General features: G+C 41.8%; 1 long non-coding RNA gene across 1 annotated transcript; it reads right to left on the bottom strand.

The window, feature by feature from the left end:
* Positions 1–396: 396 nt before the first annotated feature.
* Positions 397–27,333, bottom strand: LOC129479268 (uncharacterized). Its single transcript, XR_008656630.1, has 3 exons — positions 27,258–27,333; positions 581–693; positions 397–480 (listed from the first exon to the last, which is right to left on the bottom strand). It is a non-coding gene; the product is annotated as an uncharacterized lncRNA (long non-coding RNA).
* Positions 27,334–27,775: the final 442 nt, after the last annotated feature.

The raw sequence follows: 27,775 nt of genomic DNA on the forward strand, positions 1-27,775 counted from the left end.
GAATTCCTTTTGAATTTTTCAATTTTGTGCAATGTGCCTGTATCACCCATCTCCCAAAATACTAATTTTGTAAAGCTTCTGTCTTTTCATTACATGGCCCCATCTATTAGGGCAGAACACTGAAACTTCCAAATGAAAAATGTTACCAGGGCTTATACCACTTGATCAAGTTTCTGTGCCCTGACTCATGGTGCCTCCTCCCTCAATCGCACCTGAATCCTAAACCTGAGCAACCTCTGGGAATTCTAGGAAGAACAGACTGCACCACCTTAGCCAGGACTATAAATTCTCATTTGGCCTGTTCAGTTCTGCAAAACATTATCAAACAATGAAAATAACTTACCTCGTTTCATGTTTTAGTTAATCGACAACTGGGGATAGAGAATAGTCCCAAGACTGGAGACTTCGTGGACTGGTGGCTGAGCCCATGACTTGTGGCAGAGTTGCCTGGATTACTATTCGGCTATGTTAGATGTGTGTCTGTAGACAGGAAGACTGTAGTCACATGTCATTTAGAAGCATAGCTAATAACTATCACAACTTTAAAGTAGTGACAAACATAAACAGAATTTCAAGATACCTGCAACTGTCGTAGTATATGAAAATATTAGCATCACTTCTTGGCCTTTTGGCTAAGATCAAAGTTAAAATATCATTGACTTCTTTCACTGGCAAATCCTGGAGTCATAGGTACTGAAAATATTAATGAAAAAAATATACAATTAATAAATATAATTTATTGTCTACATTTGTAATTGAAGGAAATGCTGTATTTTAACTAAAGGTTAGTGAAAATAAATAGGTAATTGTTCCCATCCAAGATCATGGACACCCAGAGTTCTATCTGTGCACTGCAGGTGATATTCCCTGATATAGATCCAAATGTATCCCATAATTATAAATTCTGTTTGAGATAGCCTGATTGGTCTGAAGCCAGACTTGAAACCTAAACACATTTTGGGAGGGAAGCCACATATCAGGCTAGAGAGGATTCCAGACCAGAGAGGATTCCATATTGCCTCAAAGTCTAATGCATTAAAATTCAAAAGAAGAAATCCAGACTTCTAAAAAGAGTACCTGGGATGTGTAGCATATTTCATAGTTTAAAGCAATTAGAATTGTCCTTATTCATTTTAGCTCCTTACAGTGATGAGAGATGATCAAAGAAAGTTAGAGATATTTTGAGCTTTTGATGAAAATTTACTCCTTTCGCTAAATGGCCTGCTTTATATTATGTGCACAAAGATGCCAATTAATGTGACAGTCTATGTACCTTTTAAAACATGGCTTCAAGTTGTTTGACATTGTTCCCATAAAAAGGTAGGGTCTAAGTGCCCTCTGCTTAAATCAAGGTAGGCTGATAACTGTTTTGACCAATAGCATTCTACCAAAGTGACACCACGTGATTTCCAATGCTAGGTCATAAAAGGTTACAGGGCTTCTGTCTCGTTTGTTTAAAATACTTGCTCTTGGAGTCCTAAGGCACCATGTAAGAAGTTTGACTATCCCGAGGCTGCCATGCCGTTAGGAAGCCCAAACCACATGGGGAGGCCATTTGGAACACTACAGGTGACAATCCCAACATTCCAGTCTTCACAGATATGAGTAAAGGAACCTTGAGAGGATTCCATTCTCCAGCCATCTGAATTGGTCTGCAGATGTTCAAGCTTTTTTTTTTTTTTTTTTTTTTTTTTGAGACGGAGTCTTGCTCTGTCACCCAGGCTGGAGTGCAACGGTGGATCTCGGCTCACTGCAAGCTCCACCTCCCAGGTTCATACCATTCTGCTGCCTCAGCCTCCCGAGTAGCTGGGAGTACAGGAGCCCACCACTACACCAGGCTAATTTTTGTATTTTTAGTAGAGACAGGGTTTCACCGTGTTAGCCAGGATGGTCTCAATCTCCTGACCTCGTTATCTGCCCATCTCGGCCTCCCAAAGTGCTGGGATTACAGGCATGAGCCACCGCGCCTGGCCGTTCAAGCCTTTCAGTGGGGTACCCAGTCACCAAGAAGCAGAGTTAAGCCATCCCTGCTGTGCTTGTCCAAATTCCTGACCCATAGAACCCATAATCTTAATAAAATGATTGGGTATTTTTACACCATAAAGTTTTGAAGGAGTCTGTTACACAAACAAAGAAAACAAAATATAAAGTCCAGTATCTAAACAGAAGGAAGCTGGTAGAAAGATCAAAATGGTCAGCATACATAGTGACTAGATACCAGTAAAAATTTAATAAAGCATTCCCATCCAGGAAGGACTCTTTATATCCACTAAATTGTTGTCCTAAAGTAATGCATTAACCACACACCAGGAGCTACAAAGCCAATTGCCTACAAGTACTTCTTAAGTAATGCAAATGAGATCAGTCAAGAATAAGAAAAGTCATGAGTAAACCCTAAACCATTAGAAAAACAGTAGAGAAAAGATGATAGTAGCCAAAATGACCAACTGTCTACTCAAATCCATGTTCCCTTTTCCATAAATAGTTGTTGCTACAAAGTGGCTGCATGGAATACTTTTTATAGCTCCCTTGAAGCTGAGTGGGACCATTAACTAGTTCTTGCCAATAGAGTATGAGCAAAATTGTTGTATGTTACTTCTGAGCCAAAGCAATTCAAAAACTAACCCTTCTCCCTCTTCTCTTCCCCATCCACCAGCTGCATACATAGGCCTCTAAGGTTCAGATGGCTGAGCCATGAGATGGAAAATGCCTTTAGCCCCTAAACGGTTGTATGGAGGAAGACTATCCGCTTACCAGGAACCTTTGTGTTGTGTTGGACTATTACATAGGTAAGTGATGGACTTCTACATATTAGATACTAAGCCATTGGAATGTCAGGGTTTATTTGTTACAGCAGCTAGCATTTACCCTAAACAGCAACAATAAATAGCAACTCACACTTGGCCTGAATGTCAAAAGAATACTAACTCATGATAGACTACAGAAAACCTAAAAATAACAGTCCCAACTCAGCTCCAGCTGATTCTTGTCATGTGAGAGAAGTTACAAATCCAGATTTTTTAAATATTGAAGTTCAACTCCATTTAAAAAAATCTCAGTGAATCCAGCACAAAACACACGTTCAAGTCCATTTAGCCACATTGCATTTTCCTAGCTTTATATCAAGATTGGTGAGATCTCTTTATAATTTTGGTTATATGGCAGAGTGCTATGGTCTGAATGTTTGTGTACTCCCAAAATTATATATCAAAACCTAATCACCAATGAGACAGTATTAAGAGGAGAGGGCTTTAGGATATGATGAAGTCATGAGGACTCCACCCTCAAGAATGAGATTTGTATACTTATAGAAGACGCTTGAAGAAACCTGATTGCCCCTTCCACTGTGTGAGGATGCAGCAGGAAGCCATCATGTGTGAAGCAGAGGGCCTTCACCAGCCACAGACTCTGCTGGTGTCTTGATCATAAAGTTCCCGGCCTCCAGAACTATGAGGAAGAAACTTCTATTTTTATAAATTCCTTCATCTAAGGTATTTTGTTGTAGCAGCTCATGCAGACTGAGACACAGCACTAACCACTATTACAAATCAATCATGTCATATCAAACTTTTATCCTATCTGTCATATTCATCAAGTTACATTTCAGGAAAGCTCATCCTTCCTCAAAAGCCTTCATTTCAACAAGATGAAGTTTTCCTTTTTAGCTCAGCATTCAACGCCTTCCAAAATCTTACCTTAACCCAATCTCCTCAGTGTCTTTTCCAACTGCATCAGACACTTTGCTCTCCCATGCACTTTCTCAGCTTGGTGCTTTGCTCAGGCTGCTCCATGGACAGTGCACAGGGGTCTCTGCCTCTGTTGCTCAAAAGCAGCCCTAATCGGTATATAAACAACTGGGTGTGGCTATATTACAATAACACTTTATTGATGGACAATGAAGCTTGGATTTTATGTATGTTATGAAATATTTATTTTCTTTTGATTTGTTCTTATCCTTTAAAAATGTAAAAACCATTCTTGGTTTGTGAGCTGAGCAAAAACAGGTGGCTAGCCAGATTTGGCCCACAGGCTATAGTAGTTTGCCGACTCTATTTCATGGCTATGTGACTCAATCCTGAACCATGGAGTGGCTTTGTGGAAAACTGTCCTCCCTATTTAAAAGAGACATTGGAAAGAAACACCCCCTTTTGGAGCAGACATTGTCTCCTCTCCACCTGAGGCCATCTTGGGTTATGAGGGACAAGCTGATGACTTAGCCAGGATGATGAGAGAGAAATGAAGGATAGAAAAATCCCCACTCCTGTTTGAAATCCTTAAGCTGCTAAAACAACCCTGAAACCACTTGATTCCAGACTTCTTTTTGTAAGACAGTGAATTTTCCTCATTGCTTATCCTAGCTCTAGCTGAATGTTTTGCAGGGATGTTACCAAGTAGGGGGGACAGTGGAGAAAGCCTGCCCTGGGGGAATGGGGTAAGACAGTGCATGGTCTGTAGAGAATTTTAAAACAATAATAAAACCAACTTGCCTGCTTTTTATTATCACTATGCACCAACAATTCTAAATCATGCCAGTGATAAAATACTCACCCTTGTGCAGGCCAACCACTTCCATCATGCCCAGCCCCCAGCGCTTTATAAACATTTTGCTGAAATGTTGAATAACCCATGACCCACCCACACGCACACGACGACATATATGAACCCCTGCCATAATGAGTCATGTTATAATTGCTTCTACTGGCTTAAGAAAATGAGGAATAGTCTTAGGTTTCTGCCATTTGGCATTCCATAAACCCACAGTAGAGTCATGAGCCACCCCATCCCCATAGTGACCTCATGCAGTTTTATAAGCACTTCTCAAGACCTGGCTATGTTTACCAGGATGGTCTTGGAAAGGGATGCATTTGCTTTAAGTCAAATGAAGAATCAAAATAAATTGAAGACAACACACTTGAATTTACTCAAGAAATGCACAATGTCCCGGATATGATTTAGCTGTGTCCACACCCAAATCTCATCTTGAACTGTAATTCCCACAATCCCCATGTGTCATAGGAGGGACCTAGTGGGAGGTAATTGAATCATGGGGGCAGTTACCTCCATGCTGTTCTTGTGGTAGTGAGTGAGTTCTCACGAGATCTGATGGTTTTATATGGGGCTTTTCCCCTCCTTCACTCCGCACTTCTCTCTTGCCTGCTGCCACGTAAGATGTGCCTTTGTTCTTCCTTTGCTTTCTGCCATGATTGTGAGGCCTCCCCAGCCATGCAAAACTGTGAGTTATTTAAATCTCTTTTTCTTTATAAATGACCCAGTCTCGGTATTTCTTCATAGCAGTACAAAAATGGACTAATACAGTTCCAAAATAAGAAAATTATCTCAATCCAGATAAATGTATCCAAAGAACCCAGGATTCAGAAGCATATGAAGTGGGAGTTCATGGGCAGCTAAAAGTGGGCATGGCTTCTACACCACCTGCATCCCTCCTGCTGACTCTGCTCCAGGGCCACATGCCATTTAGTCAGGGCTATGATTAGTATATCCTAAAGCCATTTTCTGTAGAAACTGTGTGGACATGATTTAAACACTGAGCTTTGATTTTCATCAAGGTTTTTTTCTCAGCTGTATTTTCTACTGTACTATGAAATCACATGCACAGGCACTCACACATACACGTACACAAAAACACATGTATCAACAAATATATACATATGTACAGATATGCAAGTTAATGCATATGTATGCAAGCACACATGCACAAACATGCACACATAAGTATATACACATAGGCAAAACACACATGCGTACACTAAGACATGCACATACACAACATACACATGAGCACAAAAACACATGCATGCATACATACATACGCAAAACAAATACACACCCATAAGACATATCCTTCAGCACGTGGATATTAGGTTTTTGTTTGTTTAACTTAGTATAACAGAGTTGTTAAGAGAGGCTCAAAACTCAGACCAACCTGGCTTGAAACCTGGTCATACCTCTTTCTATCTACGTCATCTTGGACAAGTTATAGATTGGGAATCCCTAATCCAAAATGTCCCAAAATCTAAAATTTTGTGAACACTGACATGACACAAGTGGAAATTTTCACATCTAATCTCACGTGACAGGTCACCATCAAAATGCAGGCAAACAACACAGTTTATTCAGCATCCCCAAGGGAAAAACAAAATTACCTTCAGGCTATGTGCATAAGATTTATAGGAAACATGAACGAAATTTGTGTTTAGCATCTCTTCCCCAAGATATCTCATCATGCATTCCAAAATCCAAAGGTAGCTCAAAATCCGAAACACTTTTGGTCCCAGGCATTCTGGATAGGGGATACTCAACCTGTAGTTAATTTCTTTGAACTTTAAATAATATGGAAACAGCAAACGTTCCTCTCTGGTGGAATTGTTGTATGAATTAAACGAGTTGATGTTTATAAATTCTCAAGACAGTCCCTGTCACTTAAGCACTGAATATATATAATCAACAGCAGCAGCTTCTTCTTCCTTCTTCTTTTTTTTCTTCTTCTTCTTTTCTCAGTCACTTCTAGGCAACCACATGTAGTGATCAGGAGCCAGACTGAGATGGTGCTTGTGGCTTACGTGGTTCATAAGGTCAAGAGAACCAAAGGGCTTTGTGTGGCCACCCTATCAGGAGTAGGTAAGAGCACATTAGCCCATTGGTAGAAGTCTGCTGCTGCCCCAAACCCCTCCTTTGCAGGCTGCCTTACCTCCTACCTGCTCAGACACCACCTCCCCAGCAGAGTAGCTACTGTGGCTGGGCATAGTGTCTGATGGGCACTGTTCCCATACATAGGCTCCATCCCTCTCCAGATAGATTCTATTAATGCGCATTTCCATGAATCAGAGGAAGCAGTTCCCACTTTAAAAGGCCAGCGCTGCTTGACCTGAAAGGATGAGTTAATGCTAAGCTCCAAAGTCTTTGGGGCTCCAGCAGTGGTGGCAAAGCAGGAAGGAAGAGACCTTCAAGACTTCTCATTCTGAGGCCTGACATTCCAGAGGAAGACGTGGATGCCAGCCAGAAAAGCACATCCCAAACTTGAGCAGTGGGTCCACACTAGGTAAAGGAGCTAAAGAATAGAGAAGAGATGTGGTGAAAGGCAAGGCAGGAAGTGATTAGGGGAAAAGGACGTTTTCATGGCAATGTCTTAAAACCAACCCAAGATCAACCCTTTTTTGCCCAGAGCTCATCTTCAAAGGAGAATATTCTCTCTCTCTCACTTTCTCTCTCACTCTTGCTCTCACTCTTCTCTCTCCTCCCCCAAGAACACATTCAAAAAATTGTCATATTTTCCTATTACTTGATGAACTAAAATTCAAAATAGGTTAAAGAATGATTATTAACTGAGCCAAAACATCCGCACCTTAAGCCGAGATCTACAACAAACAGTCTGATGCTATTTTGCCTTTCAGGAGTTGTATTCTGTCTAAAAGAGACACACGCTAAATACATACATACATACATACATACATACATACATACATACATACAAATAAACAAAAGAAAATTTAGTGAGGCAAACTCTAGAATAAATTTGCTCCATGTGGCCTCCTAAAGAACAACAATGATTACTGTCATTTGGAAATTGCCTTGATATGTTCTATCTATCTGAGACTTACTGGCTTTCCTGAAATTTATAACCATTTTAAAATGTTTAACAAATATGGATAAAACCTGACTGAAACCCAACTGCAAAGTAGTTTCAAATGGAGATCATGGATTCTGGTTCTCGAGCCAGGGCCCAGCTCCAGCAGCACCCTCCCAGAGAAGACACAGGGAAGTGTGAGCACAGACAAGCCCATGACAGAGGCTGGCTTCAGTGTCCAGACAGCAGTGCATGACTCCAAACAAAGACAAGTTGGAGCGCATCTTTACTGAAAAAATCGAATATGGAATTTGGGGACCATCTATTAAAAATATGATTGCAGATACATATTTATAATTTTCCCCTATGACTTTGCCCCATAAGCTCAGTTTCATCTGCCTCATCAAAATAGATGCTGTTTCCTCCTGGCATCCATGAAGGCCTTGGTGATAGCTGCACCATTAAGAATTAGAAATGTAAAGGAAAAAGAAGAAAGAAAAAAAGGAGAAAGAAGAGGAGGAAGAGGAGGAGGAGGAAGAGGAGGAGGAGGAGGAGGAGGAGGAGAAGGAGAAGGAGAAGGAGAGGAAGAAGAAGAAGAAGAAGAAGAAGAAGAAGAAGAAGAAGAAGAAGAAGAAGAAGAAGAAGAAGAAGAAGAAGAAGAAGAAGAAGAAGAAAAGAAGAAGGAGGAGGAGGGAGAGTAGGGTGAGGAGGAGGAGAAAAAAGAGAAAAAGAAAGAAAAAAAGAAAGAAGAAAGGAAGAAAGAAAGAAAGAGAAGGAAGGAAGGAAGGAAAAGAAAAGCAGAAAAGAAATGTCTCCATTTACCTGTTCACAGCCACAAGAAAAATATTGTTCTATACTGCAACTGGGTGAAACTTACCTGATTAGTACAGCTAAGATTGTCTTATCCAGGTTAGGCAAAACTGAACAAGTAGAACTCCTTCTTTGCGAAATGTTTTGCTACTAAAGACCTTGCTTGGGCCAAGTGTGATGGCTCATGCCTGTAATCCCACCACAGTGGGAGGCCGAGGCAGGTGGATCACTTGATCCCAGGAGTTCGAGACCAGCCTGGGCAACATGGCAAAACCCCATCTCTACTAAAAATACAAAAATCAGCTGGGCATAGTGACCAGCGCTCGTAGTCCCAGCTACTAAGGAGCCTGAGGTGGGAAGATCTCGTAGTCCCAGCTACTAGGGAGCCTCAGGTGGGAAGATCACTTGAGCACAGGAGGTGGAGGTTGCAGTGAGCTGAGAGCAGATTGTGCCACTGCACTACAGCCTGGATGACAGAGTGAGGCCCTGTCAAAAAAAAAAAGGACAGGACAGGACAGGACAGGGCAGGAAAAGAAAGGAAAGTCTTGATATGATGTAATGAGATTGGCACTTTTTACCTCTGTGGTCTTCCTCTCACAACCCATAATCCTAGGCTAACTATGAGAAGAACATCAGACAAACCCAAATCCAAGAACATTCTACAAAATACCTGACCAGCACTTCTCAATGTTTTCAAGTGATGGAAAACAACGAAAGTCTGAGAAACTGACTTAGACCAGCAGAGTTTAAGGAGACACAACAGCTAAGTATAATATGGTGCCCCGGATCCTGAAACAAAAAAAGAGCATTGGGAAAAGCTAATAAAATTTTAATGAAGTATGGTGTCTAATTAATAAAGTACTAGTGTTGGTTCCTTAGCTGTGACAAATATACCACAGTAATGTAAGATGTTAACAACAGGGAAAAGTGGATAGGGGGTACATGGAAACTCTCTGTACCATTTTTGCAGATTTTCTATACATCTAAAACTATTCTGAATGTAAAAGTTCATTTTTAAAAATTCAGTGGTAGGAACTGATAAAAGGTGAAATTTGGTTAAAAACAAAACAAAAATCTTGCTAAAATGTTCCCAAATATTTGGGATTATTTACATATTGCTCTTAATTGAATTATTTTATATTAAAGCATGCTATGTACCTAGTTTTTTTGTTGTTGTTTATTTGTTTTTTGTTTTGAGACAGGGTCTTGCTCTGTCACCCAGGCTGGTGTGATCACAGCTCACTACATCCTCGACTTCCCAGGCTCAGCTGATCCTCCTGCCCCAGCCCCGCAAGTAGCTGGAACTACAGGTGCTTGCAACCAGGACCAAGTAATTCTTGTATTTTTTGTAGAGATAGGCTTCGCCATGTTGCCCAGGCTGGTCTCGAACTCCTGGGCTCAAGTGATCAGCTTGCTTTGGCTTCCCAAAGTCCTAGCATTACAGCCATGAACCACAATGCCCAGCCCAGAAGTGTCTTTCTATAGGCAAAGCGTAATTGACTAAAAAGCAAGTGTTTAGCAGTTGACTGCAATTCCATGCCTGTGGAAAGCCCAGCTGTATGGACCACACAGTCAGAGCCAGGCCATATCATCTGCGTTGTTGATAGTAGTTCACCAAAATTTGTACATAGTGTGAAGGACCATATCAAGAATTCAGGCTTGGTGTCATACCCAGACTCATTCATTCATTCTTTATTTCATCTCCTCCCTAATTCATTTGCATTATTTTGTTCATAGAACATTTAAAAACATGTATGTGCCCACCATGTGCCTGGCACTCTGCTAGACTCTGGTCCCTGTGCTAACAAGACTAGTAATCAATTATAATAGAGTAATAAGACCATGTGCTTTAAACTTGAATTCAAATCTTGGCTTTCACCACCTGGTAACTTTGTGATTTGGGGGAAATTATATAAATCTTTAAGAGAGTTTTCTCATGTGTAAAATGAGAAAAATAGTAAAAGGACTTTCTTTATGTTATTTTTGTGAGTGACTGCATGTGGTATGTTGAGCACATGCATTGTCAGCTGTTATTATTTATCAACATTAAGAACTCTGAGGGCTTGCACAGAATAAAGAACAGAATACAATGGGGCAAATCACTTTTCTGTCACTTAGAGGCTGGGGTGTCTTAGGACATGCTTAACCACACTAGGACTCAAGCTTCCTTGCCTGAAAAAAAAAGGGGGGCGAGAGGGAACATTTTCCATGTCAGGTTTGGGAGAAAATTTAAAAAGATGATACATGTGACAAACTTACCAAGGTGCCTGGCACATGGCAGGCTCTCAGCAACCCGCAGCTTTATTGCCTAAGTATCATGACAAATGGGAAAGTTAGAGCAGCATGTTAAGGGCTTGTCCTGTGCAAGGAAAGAAGTCTAGCCAAATATAAGATGGCTAGAGTAAGATGCTACCTAAGGCGGCAATTTTGGTTCCTCACAAGATAGAGATGAAAGGTTTCACTGAGGATCCCAGACCCAGACAACTCAACATGAATCCACTTTTCCAGTCTGCCTGAACTTTCCCAAATTATTCTCCCGGCATTTCTATTGCTTCAATTCCTTCGCCTGATAGCCAAGACCCATTGCTGTCTGCTCTCAACTGACCTCCCCAGCCTATGTTTCCTTCCTGCACCAAAACTGCAAACTGGACTCCTATTTCTCTCTCTCCTACATTTTTTCTGTGTGCCATTTGGACAGCTGCCCTAACTTACAATCTGTGTACAAGCCAGTTGTAGATGTGCAAATTCTACCTAGTCTGCTGGGAAAGTTTAATTGCCACATTTTACAGGAAGCTTTCCCTGGTTTTTCCAACCAAAATCAACCTCCCCTTGCTCCACCCTTATATCTTCCTCTCTTTTCTCTGCTCTGCTCTTAAGGCACATACCACTTCCTGCCCTCATCTTGGAGATCTTTTTATTCTTGCACTAACTTACAAGCTTCTTGTGGGCATAATTCATTTTCAACCCCAGCTCTTTGCCATGCAAATTTCTACTTGGGCACTTCATAAATATTTGCTGAATGTTCTGGACTAGAAAGATCATCCATAACAGCTGTCAAACACGTAGACATCTGATGTGATTACTCTGTCAACTCTACATTTCTGCACTATAAGGAAAGGGGCAATAAAGATGAATTTTGTGGCAACTGTTTGGCTTAGCTACACAGCCTTGCTGCCAGCACAGCCTCACCAAGGGAGCAAGGCTGAGTCATGAGGAGTGGCACAGCAGCAGAACTCAAACAGAAAGTTTCACTTAAGTCTCTGTACCTAGTCTGGGAGCCTCCTGTTCAAGTGGCCACTGCAGGACAAGAGTAAATCAAGCCAAACTTTGAGGGCTACTAGGACACATTTCTATTGTTCTGCCTTGAACTTGGCTTGGGGTGAAGAGGACTTTTAAAATAAAGGTTAGCCCTCAGTGTCCCCAAATCTACCAACTCTACCCATCTTACAGACAACTTTTAACATGGAAGGAAGGAAAGGAGGGAGGGAGGGAAAAGGTAAGGAGGGAGGAAGGCAAGGAAAGATGGAGAATTGAGGCTGGGCGCAGTGGCTCATGCCTGTAATCCCAGCACTTTGAGGGGCCAAGGTGGGTGGACCACGAGGTCAGAAAATCGAGACCATCCTGGCTAAAGCGGTGAAACCTTGCCTCTACTAAAAATACAAAAAATTAGCCAGGTGTAGTGGTGGGCGCCTGTAGTCCCAGTTACTTGGGAGGCTGAGGCAGGAGAATGGCACGAACCTGGGAGGCAGAGCTTGCAGTGAGCCAGATTGTGCCACTGCACTCCAGCCTGGGTGACAGAGTGAGACTCTGTCTTTAAAAAAAAAAAAAAGATGGAGAACTGATCTAACAATGAGTTCCTATAACCACTACTTCTTGAATTCTGGTCTGTCTTTCCATCATTTGATGGGCTACAGTTAACCACTATAAATTTTCTCCTGGACTATAAAGATATGGGTAATATAGCCTGCTAAAACTGATGTTTTCAAGGTAAGGAAACTGATGACCTCAGAATTTTATAAACATTCACTTCTTATAAATCTAAAAGAACTCCTTCGAGCCCTGTAGGACGCTGATTTGATGCCTGTCTGGGCTTTAGAAAGTACTTCTCTTTTAGACCTAACTCAAGAAAAGGGGTAGAGAAACTGCTCCTAGATTAATGCCACAGCTTGAGCAAACAGACCAGTAGGAGAGAGGGTTCATGAAGGCTTTAGAATTGTCTTTGGGGAAGGGGAATCATTTTCAGCCTCTCAAAACTTTGTCTAGTTTGACATAGTATTTTCCCCTTCATTTAAACCCTTATTTTTTCAAAAGAAAGCTAACTTAAACAATGTGTTATTGTAATTAAATAAAGGACTCAGTGACACAAACACCAAAATTCTTGTTTGAAATTAAATCTTTCCTGGCTTCTGGGACTGCCAGGGAATCTTTTAAAGAACTGCAGCAGTTCAGAGCTAAGAGTTTTCACAGAGTCAGAGTGAGAAAATTAACCAGGAATTCATCATTTGAACACGGTGTGTGGAGCCTGTGGTGGATAAAACTCGCATTCCTGATCCTCATACACTCTAACTACATGTGCATAGTAAGCAATGCCATTTCTGAGAAAACTCAGAAGTCTCAGTAATTCTTCATTCACAATGAGTCCACCGCACAGCACATTACATTCACTAAAGAATGGCAGCATGCTGTTCTGGAAATCCCAACAAGCAGTAAATGCCACATGAAGAATTTTCTGGGAGCTTCAGCTGCATTTGTTTACTGCCAGTGATGCTTCATCTCAGCCACTGACAACCAAGATGATTGGCTGAGGATTATTCTCCTGGAAAAATCTGAAGTTTTAAATGGAAACACAGGACAAAATGAGGATGCTTGAAGATAATTGAAAAACAATGAAGATGTTTCAACAGAAACATCTCAGAACAGGGGTTGGATAACTTCCTGGGAGAAGGCCAGATGAATTACTATCCAATGCACCAGGAAATGCCTGATTATTTTCTGGATTATAGCAACACTGCATGAATATGGGATCATTTGCTATATGCTCAAACAAGGGCAAAGAATCCATACTGTGTCTGGTTCCAATTATGTGTAAGAATCTAATGGGTCAGATTCCAGACAAGGCCACCACCCAATCTCTGTCAACAATGAGGCAGAAGGAGATTTGGAGAAAGAGAGAAGGGAGCCAAGACATAAAAGGCTACCTCAACAAACAAACATAGTCCCCTTTCTTTCTTTTGAAACCACCTGGATGGCTGGGTGCCCTCTAGTCAATGTAAGGCCATGTCATTTCCCACCCCAACACATGGTGCCACCGCCACGTTATTCCAGCTCAATACTAAAGAGTTAAAGAATTGATGAAAGTCCACTTGTAGCACCAAGGACAAGGGTCCTCCACAGTCATTTTTCCCTAAGCAGGGAAGGTCTCATGTCCTGATGATCCCAGAGTGCCAGGGGAGCATGAAAGTGCAGTGCTTTTAACCTGTCATTTGAAAAGTTATATCCAAGGGAGACCATTCAGACACATGGACAAGAAAGCCAGTCAAACAAAGTTATCAGTCAAGGGCAGAGTGTGGAGCTCAAATGAGGGAAGTTGAGGAATCAGTTCTGAGAGAGAAGACAGATCAACAGGGACTGGGTAGAGTCTGAATGCTGAGTACCAAAACATGGGTGTAAATGGGTGAAACAGGCTCAGTGGAAAAGACTGTGAAGGACAAAGATGCCAGTACATTCAGCCTACAACAGCAGCAACAACAATTGATAACATTTATGAAGCACTTACTATATTATCTCATTTAATCCTTACAACACAACATCCTAAAATAAGTACAATTATCATCCTCTCTGAGGGTGGAGCATTTCAACAGGAGAGCTAGAAAGGAGGAGCCATCCATGAAAAGCCAGGGGGACAGCAATCCAGGCAAAAGGAGACCACAGTTGCAAAGGTCCTGTGGTGGGAATGAGCTTGGCATATTCAAAGAACAAAAACCCATGGCTGGCACTCGGTGAATGAGGAAAAGAATGGAATGAGATACAATGGAGTGTAAAGAAGAAGCTAGATCATACATGGCTAGAACCATCATGGTAAGGAGTTTTCTTTTTTGTTTTTCTTTCCCCTCAGTGACATAGTAAGTCTGTGAAGGGTGTAGTGTGACATAGTTTATGTTTTAAAAATATTACCCTGACTGCTTGATGGAGAATGAGTTGTAGGGGGAAGAAAAAAAAGAAGTAAAAGAAAAAAAAAAAAAAACCCAGGAAGCTTCTAAAAAAAATACAGATGAGAGGAGATGGTGGCTCAGGTAAGGCATCACCAGTAGAGATTGAGTGTAGATAAATGCAAGATGCACTTTGGAAGTGGAACTGACAGAAATCCCTCGTGTATTAATTGTAGGGGAGTGATGGGAAAGGAGGAACCAGGGACGACTCAAGTTTGGGGCTTGAGCAAACAGTGGAGCCATTTGTTGAGATATTGAAGACTGGGGTGGGGTAGGAGCAAATCTGGGATGAAAGCCAGTGTTACATTTTGAGTGAAGTATGAAATTCCTCTCACACAGATCTGGAGCTATGAAAGATACAAGTGGATATACAAGACTAAATTTAGGGCAAGGTCAGCGCTGAAGAAAGAGGCATGGGAATTGTGAACATAGAGACAACATTTAATTAAAGCTCTGGAACTGAATAAGGTCACCCAGAGGTGATCTTACAGAGACGAGAAGTGTTAGAGGTACCTTGAGCAACTCTCACATAAGCAGATCAAAAAAGAGCAGGAGGCATTAAAAAGGAAACTGAAAGGGTAACCCAAGAGGCAAGAACAAATCAGGCGACTGACTTGTCCTAAAAGCCACAGGAAAGGGAAGTGCTTCTATGAGGGGCAAAAGCCTTATTGCCTATAAGGAAGGATGAATGGGAAGTGATCTAAAGTCAAAATAGAAAGTATGGACAACTGTCTTAGTCTACTCGAGCTGCTACAACAACATACCAAAAACTGAGTGGCTTATAAGCAACAGAAATGTATTTATCACAGTTCCGGAAACTAGAAAGTCCAAGATCAAGGCACTGGTGACACATTAAGTGTCTGGTCAGGGCCCACATTCTCACGGATGGCACCTTCGTGGGCAATAATCCCACTCATGAGGGCTCTGCCCCCATGACCATTACATTGGTGATTAAGTTTCAACACATGAATTTCGGGGACACATGAACATTCAGACCATAGCAACAATCCCTTGCAAAAGAAATTTGCTTTTTGGAGAGAGGGGCAGGTGGATGGGTAGGTAGAAGCTAGAGGGGTATGAGGATTCAAAAGATTTCCTTTTTCTTTAATTCCTTTAAAAAAATATTTGTCTGCTTGCTTGTTTTAGGAAAAGAGCTACCAGAACATGTTCATATGCTACAGAAATGGCCTAGGAATGAGGGAGCAGTTGATAAGGCAAGAGAGAGGGAACAACTAATGGAGCAAAGTTCCACAATGGGCAAAGAGACCTTCACAAGTAGAGTTCAAGGTGGCCACTGCTCAGAGCAGGGACATAGTGGTAGCACTGTCATAGAGGGAAGTTTGAGAAGATGGGCAGAGATAAAGAGATGGCATAGTCAGTGGTGGGAAGATGAGCTGGGGCACTCTTTCAGATGCTATCTTCTAAACAAAATATGAAGCCAGGTTATTTGCTGCTAGTAATGTTAGGGGAGAAATGGGATAAATTTCAGGAGAGAAGAGATGATGTGAAGTCATTGTTTCAGAAAATAGTTATTCTAGTGAAATAGAAATCACCAAGATATTAGGAAACATTGTCAAGCAGGGTCACATATTCACTGCTATATGTTGCCATAAATTTGAAAAGAAATCCATCTCGGCCAGTTGGGACCTCTCTGTCAACATTTAATTGCTTAAATGTGGAGATGGAAAAGAAGACTGGATAAGCTCAACCACAGTTTGGGGTTTGCCAAGAGAGGAGAGAGGAGGAAGACAGGAAAAGGACTTGCAGAGGTCAGCAAGAAGGGGCTAAAGTGATGGACCACAGACTGTAAGTGGAGTGAGAAGGGAAATGAACAGAGGAGAAAAATGGTGGTAATGAAAAGAAGTCAAATGGATCAAAGGTCTTGATGAAGTTGAGGAAGTATCATGAAGGTACCAAAGTAAGTGAATAGTTAGAATAGGAAGTGATGGTTACAGTAGAAGACTTAAAATTGAGGCTTTGGTGATGGTTACAGTTATTACAGGTATTGTCAATGCCTAAGGTGTGAATATCCCATTTTACAAGTAAAGATGTGGCACCTCTAAAGGATTGTATAGACTTGCCCAAGATAACATGGAACTGAAACTTGAAACCAAGTTCTTCTACGTCAAATCCACTCCTTTTTTCTTGTCCCATGCTGTCTTAGACTTAGGCTGAAATTACTTCTATTTCTAATAGTTCTAATTGATAATTTCTTACCTATAGCCTTTCTGTGACCTCCAGGACAGAGATCAACACTTCCTAGAGCTAATCATCTGGGAGCATCCATTAGAGACTCAACTGTTAGTCAGAAATGTGTTTGATTTGCAAGAGATAGTGTGACTGCGAACATGGACTCTCTGCTTTGTTCACAGGAGAAGGAAACTGCCCAATTAACTAATGTAGATTCAGAGTTCCCAGTCCTCTCAGGGACTTCTCTCAGATATATACCTTACAGACACACAAACAACTTGCATTTCATGGGACACTCTGATCTCATCAGGGGTCATGGAGAAGGACTAGGATTTTTGTCTGTTTCAAGGTTCCATGGTAGAGAAGGTCGGAGGAGACTCAGAACTTGAGCTTTTCCTATTGCATGAGATTTCTAGCCTACTCATGAGAATCCAGGTATAAATCAGCTTTTATGAATTTTTAATAGAAATTCTGCAACCCCATTGCTGCCCCCAGACTACCCTTCCAAATTTATCACCACTTTTCCTCCAAATGAATCTCCCATTTTTATATAATTAGTTTATTTGATACTCCCTATCATGCTTAGCCTATTCTTACTTCCTCGTCACCTTCTTCCACATGTTCTCTCCAACAGGATTGCTCCTCTTCCTTTCTTTGCCAAGTCCAGCTGGTGTTACCCACTGCATGAAGCCTTCCTGGCTGCACCTATCCACAACTAAGCAGTCGACACCCACAAACCACCAGGCCCAAAGCACTCATTTGATGCTTGCTATTCACTGCCTTGATTGTGAGTTAACTTTTTATTATTTTTATCTAGTCTCTTCAAGTAAACAATATACAACTTGAGGTCACATGCTTCCTTGTATTTGCCTTTGCTGACAGTGACTGGCTAGGTGTCTCTACTGTCCTTGATAGCCTTTGGCTCACCATACTGCATTTAGCAATTTACTTTTATTTCTCTTAAATCTCTCTCTCTCATTCAAGTAAGCATCAAGTACTATTGACTCAGAATGTTCATATTTCGTGTCTATATATCTCTTACCATTGTCTCTTGCACTACTGTGACTTTTACCTAGAAAAGTGGAATAACCTCCCGACTGATATTTCTGCATCCATTATTGCCCCTTCAAACCATTCAACACACAGGGCAGAGTGGTCTTTCTAAAGTGCACATCTGATTATGTCATCCCCCTAATGAAACTTCCTTCATGACTTCTTGTTGTCGCTAAGATGAAGATCAAAATCCACCCATGGTCTCCAAGGCTCTGTCTGGCCAGGCTCCACCCATTTCTTCATCATTTGGGGCCACCCTTCCTCTGGCACCAGCAAAAGTCTCTTTGGCTCTAACACTCTATTTCTACCTTCACATCCTCTCTCTGTGTCTCCATCACACTTATTCCTGATCATCTTTCTGAGCACAGCTCACAGGCCACTTCCCCAAAGAACATATTCCATCACATACTCGCAGCATTCTGGTCTTTTTCTTTGTGATTCTGATCACAAGCATGAATCTACAAATAATTGTGTGATGTATGGCTTAATGCCAGCCTCCCTCTCTAGGCTTATGTTCTCATAAGTAGAAACCATTATTATCCGGTTTGCTTCCTTATCCTGAGCTCCTAGGACCGTGTGTGAAATGTAGTATGCCTCAAAAGTCTTTGGAATAAACAAATAGATAACAAATCAACAGTTTAAGTGTAAGCTCCTTAAAGGTGTAGAGTATGCCTTATTCACACTTTTATCCCCCATATCGAGCACACAGCCTGGCACATCATGGGCCCAAATAAATATTTTTGAATGAATGAGTCTATCTCATAGTGTTAGCTTTGTATTTTACAAAAGTTGAAGGATAATAAGAAATTTCTTATTTTCAAGTAGAGAGATTTGAAAAAAGAAACACTTTATTTTTTTAAAACTCAACTTTCAGGGCTGATTTAAGTCATACCCATAACTTATATTTACCTCCACTGCCTAGAGAGCTGGGCCTTGGATTTGCATGTGAAGATATAATATTCAGCTTACCAATTCTCAAATAAAATATGACTCTGACCTAAAGTTTAGACATCATCTATGAATATAGATAGGAGCAATTTTCTGTGCCAAACATGGCTTAAAGGTCAGCTGTTGTTTGGTTGTTGAATTACGTGTCCTTACATTGTAGTGCTATAAAAATAAGCAGGACATTTGTTTTGAGTTATCAGAGAATTTGAATCTTGGCAACATCCATCTCTGCTATATGTCGGGTCTCTCAGACACAAGCTAGTCTGTTGGACGTTTTGTAAAGCTGCATTAATGTGTTCAGGCAGGTTGGATAGTCAGCTAGAAACAAAAGGAGAAGCTTCAGTACAGAAAAGTGCATGGCGGTGATATATCTACAACACTAACCCCAAACTTGCAAATCCAAGAAGGGCAAGCTTTGGATCGTTGCTGCTGGCATAAAATAGTAATCTTACCCTCATGGTGAGATATAAACCAATCATGAGGCTTCAGTACAGCCTAAAAGTTTTCATAACTGCGGTTCTAGTTCACATACCTAGAAACGTTGCATGCGTCCATAAAGAAACTGGTTTGCTGAGGTTAAAAGCAAGAAAAAGTCTTGTTGCTTTGAAGTACTGAGTCATAAAACGTATTCCACAGAACACTCACACAAGATGATAAAGAAGGGAGGGATCCTACAGTCCTTCCTGAAGATTCCCCATGCATGCAATCACATTTTTTAAAAGCCCTATAGTCAAACCTGGCATTTTCCAAAATTAATTGACCGTGGAACCTCTTCTTATGTAATATCCTGCTGTCATTTATCATTTTTTGGCTGCCAGGAATCTGAAGCATCTTCCTATGTTTGGCGAATCCCCAGTTGTGCGACTGTTACCAGGAGCCAAGACCTACTGTCACCACAGAAGATCAAAGAGCAGAGTGTCATCTGCCTCAGTTCATGGGACTAGTGTATCACACACTCTGGACAGGGCCAGTTGGATGCTCCTTCATTGGACGTTGACTCTGAAGAAAGTGGCAGAGAAGCAGGGACAAGAGAGATCCATCCAGATGGCCATGACAGAGGCACAGGCTCAGTGTGAGAGCCATTGGTGGCACAAAGTAAGTGTTGGGTGTTAGGTGTCTACAAATAGTGGCAGTGGCTTCCCCACAAGCCTGTCCCCATGGTGTGATTTTGGCTGTGATTCTGGCCACTTGCCTCTCCTTTGGCTCCTGCCCATTTTCTCAACCTGTTCTCCAGATTTTCCAACAAGACTTTGAATTGGCATACCCTCCTTTTCCTGCTTAAGTCATCCAGGGTCAGCTTCTGTTGCCTGTAGATGAGAACTTTGCTATTATTTACCCTTTAACATCTGACAGATGTTAGTGTTGGTGTTTAGCAGAATGACTTGGGAACATGCTGCACTCTTATGCACTAAGACCAACCTAATAAATTTGATCCTAAGATGACAGTAGAGTAAATAAGTATGCTTTTACTGCCTTGGTGACCAGACATGTTAACACAGCTTCCAAAAGATTTTACAGTTACTAAGTATAGCTTTAAAAAAAAAAAGTGGCTTACAAAGACTTTCATCTCCAACCTCACTCTCAGATCATTTAATAGGCCTCTTGTAGGCACTCACCTCACTTCCTCTGATTTCACCACGACCCCTTCTCCCTGCCCCCAGCACACCAAAATCACCCAGTGTTGACCATGCATTTTGTTCTAAAACATAATATACTCCTTCTTTCTTAGTGCTTAAGCAACGTGAGATATATTCTGATTATGTGACTTGCAAAAGTAAAAAAGAAATGACATTCGTGCAAGACAGATATTTCAGCCAAAGGAAGATTATAAGCTGTTGAACTAAAAATACTGAGATTCAAAAGAAAATATTTTCTTTTCTTGGACAAACTTTTCTAGGAGCAAAAACCAAGTTCAAATGGACGACCTGAGTGGCCACAGGGCAGAGGTGTGCAAGACAATGAGGAAACACAAATTCCAAATGTGGCTAAATTTTTAACCTGAAGTGATTGAGAAATTATGAAGTTGATGGGTTTACTTAGAAGTAATGAGATCTCATTTCCTGTATCAGGAAAAATGGAAGCTCAAAGCCAGAAATAATATTTTTATTACCAAACAAATGCTCCGTTTTATATATCTGACCTTGAGAGTTGTGAAGTTTGAGTCCATTTCACTAACAGATAAAGTGCCTAGGTGTGAGTGCAGTCCAATCAGAACTGGCCTTTCTGATCAACCTGACCTCAAGTCTTGAGAGACTGTTGAACTGTGAGAAGATGAGATCTGGGAAAGAATATAGGGAAACCAGGCAGCACCTGGAAAAGTCATGAGAAGTCCAAGTCGGAAATGAGGGAAGGAGGGAAATGGGAAGTACACAAAGAATGTATCATCATCTGTCTTCTCTGAAATCCCACCTGGGACAGACTCCCTTGCTCATCACTTATGCAGGCTCTGGGGCGGGGCAGGAAGGAAAAGTCAGGAGTTAGAGGTGAGTGAAAAGATGACTGCAGATGATGTGGAAGAGATGCATTGGATGCAGGCTTTGTGGGAAGCATCCAGCTTGGACAGAGTGAGTTTGAGGAATTCAAGAATAAAATATTTTCATGGATCATAGTGAAAGAAATATATGCAGTGAAAATGGGTAATGATACTAACCTCAATTCTCCCTTGCATTTGAGCTGACAGAGTGATATAATTATTGCCTTGGATCACAAGTCGGATAGGTCATTCACTTCCGGTATTCTGGCCAAGTTCCAGTACAGGTAATTACATTCTACATACCAAAATCCCCATAGAACATCTATTAAGTATGTTTCCTATCCCCTCCGGCCCATGGTTATGCCTTATTCTAAATCTCTTATGCCCAAGGGGATAGTGAGCCATGATAAGCTAGTATTTATCATACATCTTGAGAGCTCTGAATGAGAAGTGCTATAACAGTACAAATTGATCTCAGAAAGAGCAGATCAGCATTCCTCAGGTGTTAGGCAGTCCAAATCACTTCCCCTTACATAGATCTCCCTTCCTTATTTGCAAATACTCCACATTTATCTTAATCCTTTCCCACTTCTCTCACTGTAAGCATCTCAAGAACAAAGAGTATAACTTCCCTGTCTTTGGTAGCTTCCAGTGAATAAGAAATGTGCCATAAAGCCTGGTGACAGATTACTTAATCACATGCTCACAAATCCTTAGCAGTGCCCTACCTCCTAAGGCCTGTCATAAACTCATACTCCAGGCCCCTTCTCATCAATTTTTTCCAATTCATTTAAACTAAAATAGCTATTAAACATAGGGGTGTTTTTCCTTGTTTGTGTGACATGAACAAAACCAGACAATAAAGAGGAAATTATGAAAAGATGGGTAGATAATGTGAGCAAGACAGGACGGGAAAGCCCAGAAAGGTGTGACACTGGGTGCTTGACAACCATCTTTGAATGTGTGCACACACCCATGAATGAAGAAAGAGATCAATCAATAGGCTGTCTGTGGTTACAGCGTCAGATACACAATTAGATCCAGAGCTTAAAAGGAAATGATTGGCTCACAGAAAAAGTCACCTGCCCAGGCTGCATTGAAGGCAGGGTGTGTGCAGCTGGGCTTCAGGAGCAAAGAGGACCAAGCACACGCTAACCAACTCTCAGCTCACTTTTTCCCACCTATCAGCTGCATTCTTTCTCTTTTTGTTGACTTTCTAGACATTGTCTACAATAGCTCCTAAATGTTAGGCCTACAGTTTATTCATCATCTGCAGAAACTGATCCTAAAACGAGTCCCAAGTCTGACTGATCCAGGAAGGTCCTCCTTGATGTAGCTCAGGTCAGGTGTCTCTCCCAGGACCAATCAACTGGAGCTCTGGGGTGGATGGTTGGTGTCATATGGAGACCCCTCTCTCAGTCATGACATGAAGCAGTTCCCAGGAGGGTTAGAAGGAGAGAGACAGGATGGAGAAAGTTGCTAGGTCTACAGTCCCAAAAGTCGGGTTAACTAGAGGAGTAAGCATAGAGTTAAAATGGACTAAATGAAGGCTACAAGCCTATGTAAGATTTGGTGTATTTTAGCCTAATATTCTGGTCATGTCAAAACATCAGTGGCTTGATCTTGTCTTTGTCACTTCTATAAAGCTGCCACTAAAGCTAGATGGAAGACACCAAAACTCCAGGTCACTCCACAGCCCTGGCCCTCAGATAGCCTCACTGTGATACTGCAGAATCCTCCAGTACTTGCCTAACGGGTCTTCCCATAAGTCTGGTGATGCAGGTTTGCTCTCATGCCCATGAAAGTCCACCTGCCAGGCCAGGCACAGCGGCTCACACCTGTAATCCCAGCACTTTGGGAGGCTGAGGAGGGAGGATCAGCTGAGGTCGGGAGTTTGAGACCAGCCTGACCCACATGGAGAAACCCCATCTCTACTAAAAATACAAAATTAGCTGGGCATGGTGGCACATGCCTGTTATTCCCAGCTACTCGGGAGGCCGAGGCAGGAGAATCGCTTGAACCTGGAGGCAAAGGTTGCAGTGAGCCGAGATTGCGCCATTGCACTCCAGCCTGGGCAACAAGAAAGAAACTCCGTTTCAAAAAAAAAAAAAAAGTCCACCGGCCAGGTCTCAAGCTTCTCAGTGGGAGGAGAGGTTGGGGAAAATAGACAAGGACTGAAGAGACAGCAAACTACAGATGCAGGGACATGGATCAAGAGGGGTGGTGGATGCAGTGGGGTGTTGGCATGGAAGACAGAGGGGCAACTTTGCAGCTGGCCCAGGAGCAGGCTGTCCCTAGAACAGATCATGTCTTGAGGTTTTTATTAGCCTGGGACTCTGAGACCTTTTCAGAACCTCCAAACCCAGCCCCCCTGGTTTCCAAGCTGCCACAAGGTAGGTAGGGAGGCAACCAGGAAGGATCTGGGTCTTGCCTGCTTTTAGCAAGTCACTTACATCCTTGACTTCAACTCCTCCTTTGTAAAATCATGGACTGTACTATGTATTGGCATGGTTTCTTCTCTCTCTGCAGTGATAGCTTTTATCCCTGTAAAAACAGCTGACCTAGGCAGGTGGAAAGACTAATAAATTAACAGGTAACATCGAAACAAGAGACAAGTAAGATGGGAGGCAATCTTTTAAAAATATTTTGAAGTCCCATTAAAATCTATGGTCGAGCCTGCCTCTACTAGCGAATTCTGACAAAATTTCATGGTCACCCCATAACTGTAACTATAGAAACTTGGTAAAAGTCGAGAATTTGGAAGCCTTTACACAAACACTGCAATGATTTTTATTTCATGAGATGATGCATAAAAAGCACTGGTCCTACAGTGATTAACTGGGGTTGTATAGGCAGTGTTTCTAACAAGTGCTGTGTTGCGTGTGTTCGGTTACTGTAGTTATGATTTCATTAGCTTCTCTGATAAATAATGCAATGACTTTAATGATGCATTTCCTCTTTAAAAAACCCACAATGGAAACTCCATTTCATAAAGCAAGGAAGAACAATGACTTCTGTTTATTTTTTATTACTTTTAAATTAATCTGTGAGGTTTTAAAAAGTAAAAACCATCTTCTAAGGGGAAAAAAAGGAAAGAAAAAGGTTAACCTGTTTAAAAGGTGCAATCATTTCTGGGTGAGTACAAAATGGATATAGGTCAAGAACCAGCGTGAAGGCCCCACCTTCCTCAATTGAGCCCTTTCTAGATCACAAAAGGAAAGTGGTCCTGCCAAATTAAAACCCTCCATAACAATAAAACCTGATTTAATGCAGTCATTATTTTTCCATTAAATCTGAATATCATCTAATGCATGTATGTTATTTTAAACCCACCACACTAATGCAAATCCAGCATTGCTTGTAAATCAAACCTAAACATTCCATCAGTTGTCATTACTGCTATTGACAATCACAATACCTCATCCCCAAGGACACTGTCCCCTCAATCCCTGACTCTAGAGATGGGAGGAAAAAATAAAGAAGATGCATTTTAATTTCCAACGGAGAGCTGCTTACTGAAGTGTAGAGGTTGGGTCAGTAACACCCTGGAGGTCTCAGCTTAATGTAGTTCAACATGTAACCCTTGCTTCTCCAGGCCACACTACACTGGGAAAAATTTAAGGATTGGGTTAGGAACAACCAGGGAAAGAGAAACTACTCTAAGTATTTAAACTAGAGGAAGTTTAGTGGTGGGAATTGGTGGTGTGAGGAGTGGATGTGACTGGAAAGGCTGAGAAGCCAAACAGGAGATGGTGGTGCCACCCAGAGACTGGCAACTGCAGGGAACTGTTACCACACCTTGGCTGCAGGGACAGAGGGAAGATGAAGTTGTGTGAGGACCCATAGACCAGGGATTCTGGGAGGATTTTGGAAGCAAACCAGATCTGTCCAGTGGGATTTGGAGTCATGTACTCAGAAGAGACATTATCACTGCTGGAGATGCTGCCTGAGGCACAGGGGTGGGATAAATGCCCTGTGTCTCCCTTTCCTCTGCCCTCCTAATTCCTGCGAGTGCCTCTCATGGGTCAGATCCAGCTAAGAGGCCAACTGACCTGAAAGCTTGGGAAATGCAGTCTATGGCCATGTGTCGCACCGTGGCACAGAGCAGAGCTGGAGAAGGATGAGGAAACGGTGTGAGGACAAATGGCCCGGAGGCAGCAGAGACTAAAATCACATTCCTCTTCTGTCCAGTGTCTGTCTTCTTGGGCTAGGCTGCTCCAACTCCTGCTTCCAGCCCCAATACAGACCCTTTGCTAAGAGTTACCGAAGCTTAGAGAGGGTTGTGTCACCTCCCGCCCCAACCCAGTGTGGCAGCTCTTTTAATCTCTTAAGTTGCTGCTTCCCCATGTGCTACAGTACTTTCAATGCCAAACAGACTGTGGGGTGGTGGGTATCGTGATTGACTCCCCAGCACTTACTTAATTCACCCTCTATGGGGAAGTCATATGGTCTGGATGGGATTGTCCCCACCCTCCACTCCAAGGTTAGGACTCGTTTGGTTCTGCCTAAGTGCCCCTCGCCCACAATGACTGGTTCAGAAATGGGCACATGAGACCAGCCTGGACAGGTCGGAGCAAAACATCACCCTCATGGTAGTGATTGATCCAGGGGCAGAACTTGTGTCTTAGGTGGGTTCAACCTGTGTCCTAAATGGGCTTTGGTTCTGCAAATGGAGGAAAGAGAACCTATGGGCTGGGGAAACATGTGACCCCAGGAACTGATGGCAGAGATTTGGCTACCAGTTTGAGGATGATGAGGGCAAAACTCGGTTTTCCACAGGGCATGAGCCTTGAGAACAAACCAACTCACCCTGCTTTTGGACTTCACAATTACATGAGCTAATAAATTCCCTATGGCTTAAACCACTTGAGAGTTCTATTACTTGCAACAAAAATCCTAACTGCTTTTGAGGAACCAAGTGATTCTTCAAAGGTTTGGCACATGGTAGACATTAATAAGCAATTTATTGCAATTGTTTTCTTGTATAGCTACTGAGAAATTTATATCAAGTTTCCTGGAAGCTGCGATGGCAGTGATCTGGGACTCTTGTAGGACAACATCATCTTAAATCTGGTTCTCAATACTTATGACCCACACTAAACCTATCTCCAACACAAACTAGATACCCCTACCATTTCTCTCCACTTCAGGTGAGTTTCCCAACTTACAATTACAAATAAAGGGCTCAGTGGCAGCTGAGCATAAACTCAAGAACATAAACTTAAGAAATAAATAGAAAATACTTAAGAAATATTTCTTCTGATAGATGGCTTAAATGAAAGCTGTGTTTCATTAAGCGTGAGGGATGTAGACAGGTGATTGACTCCACTGACACCACGTGAATAAAATGTCTGGGGCAGATTCTACTTGAAAATCATAGTGGAATGTCTCAGGCAGTGGTTCTCTAGGGGGTTGATTTTGTTCCATAGAGGACATTTGACAAAGTCTGGAGACCTTTTTGGTTCTCACAGCTGGGAGTAGGGGTGTTACTGGCATCTGGCGGATAAAAGCCAGGGGTGCTACTGTACATCCTAAAATACACAAAAGCCCCTGACAACAAAGAATTACCCCCAGCTCCAAATGCCCACAGTGTTGAGCTTGAGAAACTCTGCTATAAAGTTAAGCCTTTAATTAAACAAGCGAGAAAAAAAAATCATATTAAAATTTTTCCAAAAGATTGAGTACTTTTATTTTTGGTTGCATATTTTTTAATAAAATGAGATGTAAATGGCTCAATTAAATTGTTATAAACAGTGAGATTTACCAGTGCTCATATTTTTTTACTTTCACTTTCTAGCTTGATAACAAATTTGTTATCTTACATTATTCTAGAAAAGGCAACAGTGTGGCTTCTTTTTTACAACTGGTGTGTAGCCAGAAATGGTTTTCAAATAATACCAACCATGGCACAGACCTTCACCAATCAGAACAAATACAGGCTGTAAGTAATACTAGCGAGCCAGCTGGACATCGCTGGTTACTGGCCTACCTTCATCTCTTCTACTTCTTTCCACTATCACAAGATTCCACCTTCTGGAAAGCTGAGGATAGGCTGTACTAGCATGCCAAAACACTCCTTAGTTAGCAGCCACTGATGTTATGGATAGTGGCTCTTCTTCCTTCCGCTCTCTTGTAAGCCACAAAGCAAAGAATGAGGAAGGAACTGACAATTCTAGGGCCAAGAAGGACATAAGTCATCAGGGTGTAAAACAAAGCCGTCCTCAGCACACAAAGGACCACAATCTAACCACCTACCTAGTATACCATTCAATAGAGGTCAGGTTGGGGCTTGTGAGAAATAAACATCTGCAAAAACTGATGTGCTCATTGGGTAAACTTGAAATTCATTACTTCTGATACCATGAACAAACATCAAGAAGTAATCCTTCCTACCTCCATACACTTATCTTTATCCTCCCCTGGTCTTCAATGGGAGTCTGATCCATCTAAAACAGCCTCCAATGACACCTTCCTTTTCCATAATCTAATTGCAGATATTAGATACTA

This window comes from Symphalangus syndactylus, chromosome 3, assembly GCF_028878055.3.
Source record: "Symphalangus syndactylus isolate Jambi chromosome 3, NHGRI_mSymSyn1-v2.1_pri, whole genome shotgun sequence".
In the NCBI taxonomy this organism is placed as follows: Eukaryota; Metazoa; Chordata; class Mammalia; order Primates; family Hylobatidae; genus Symphalangus; species Symphalangus syndactylus.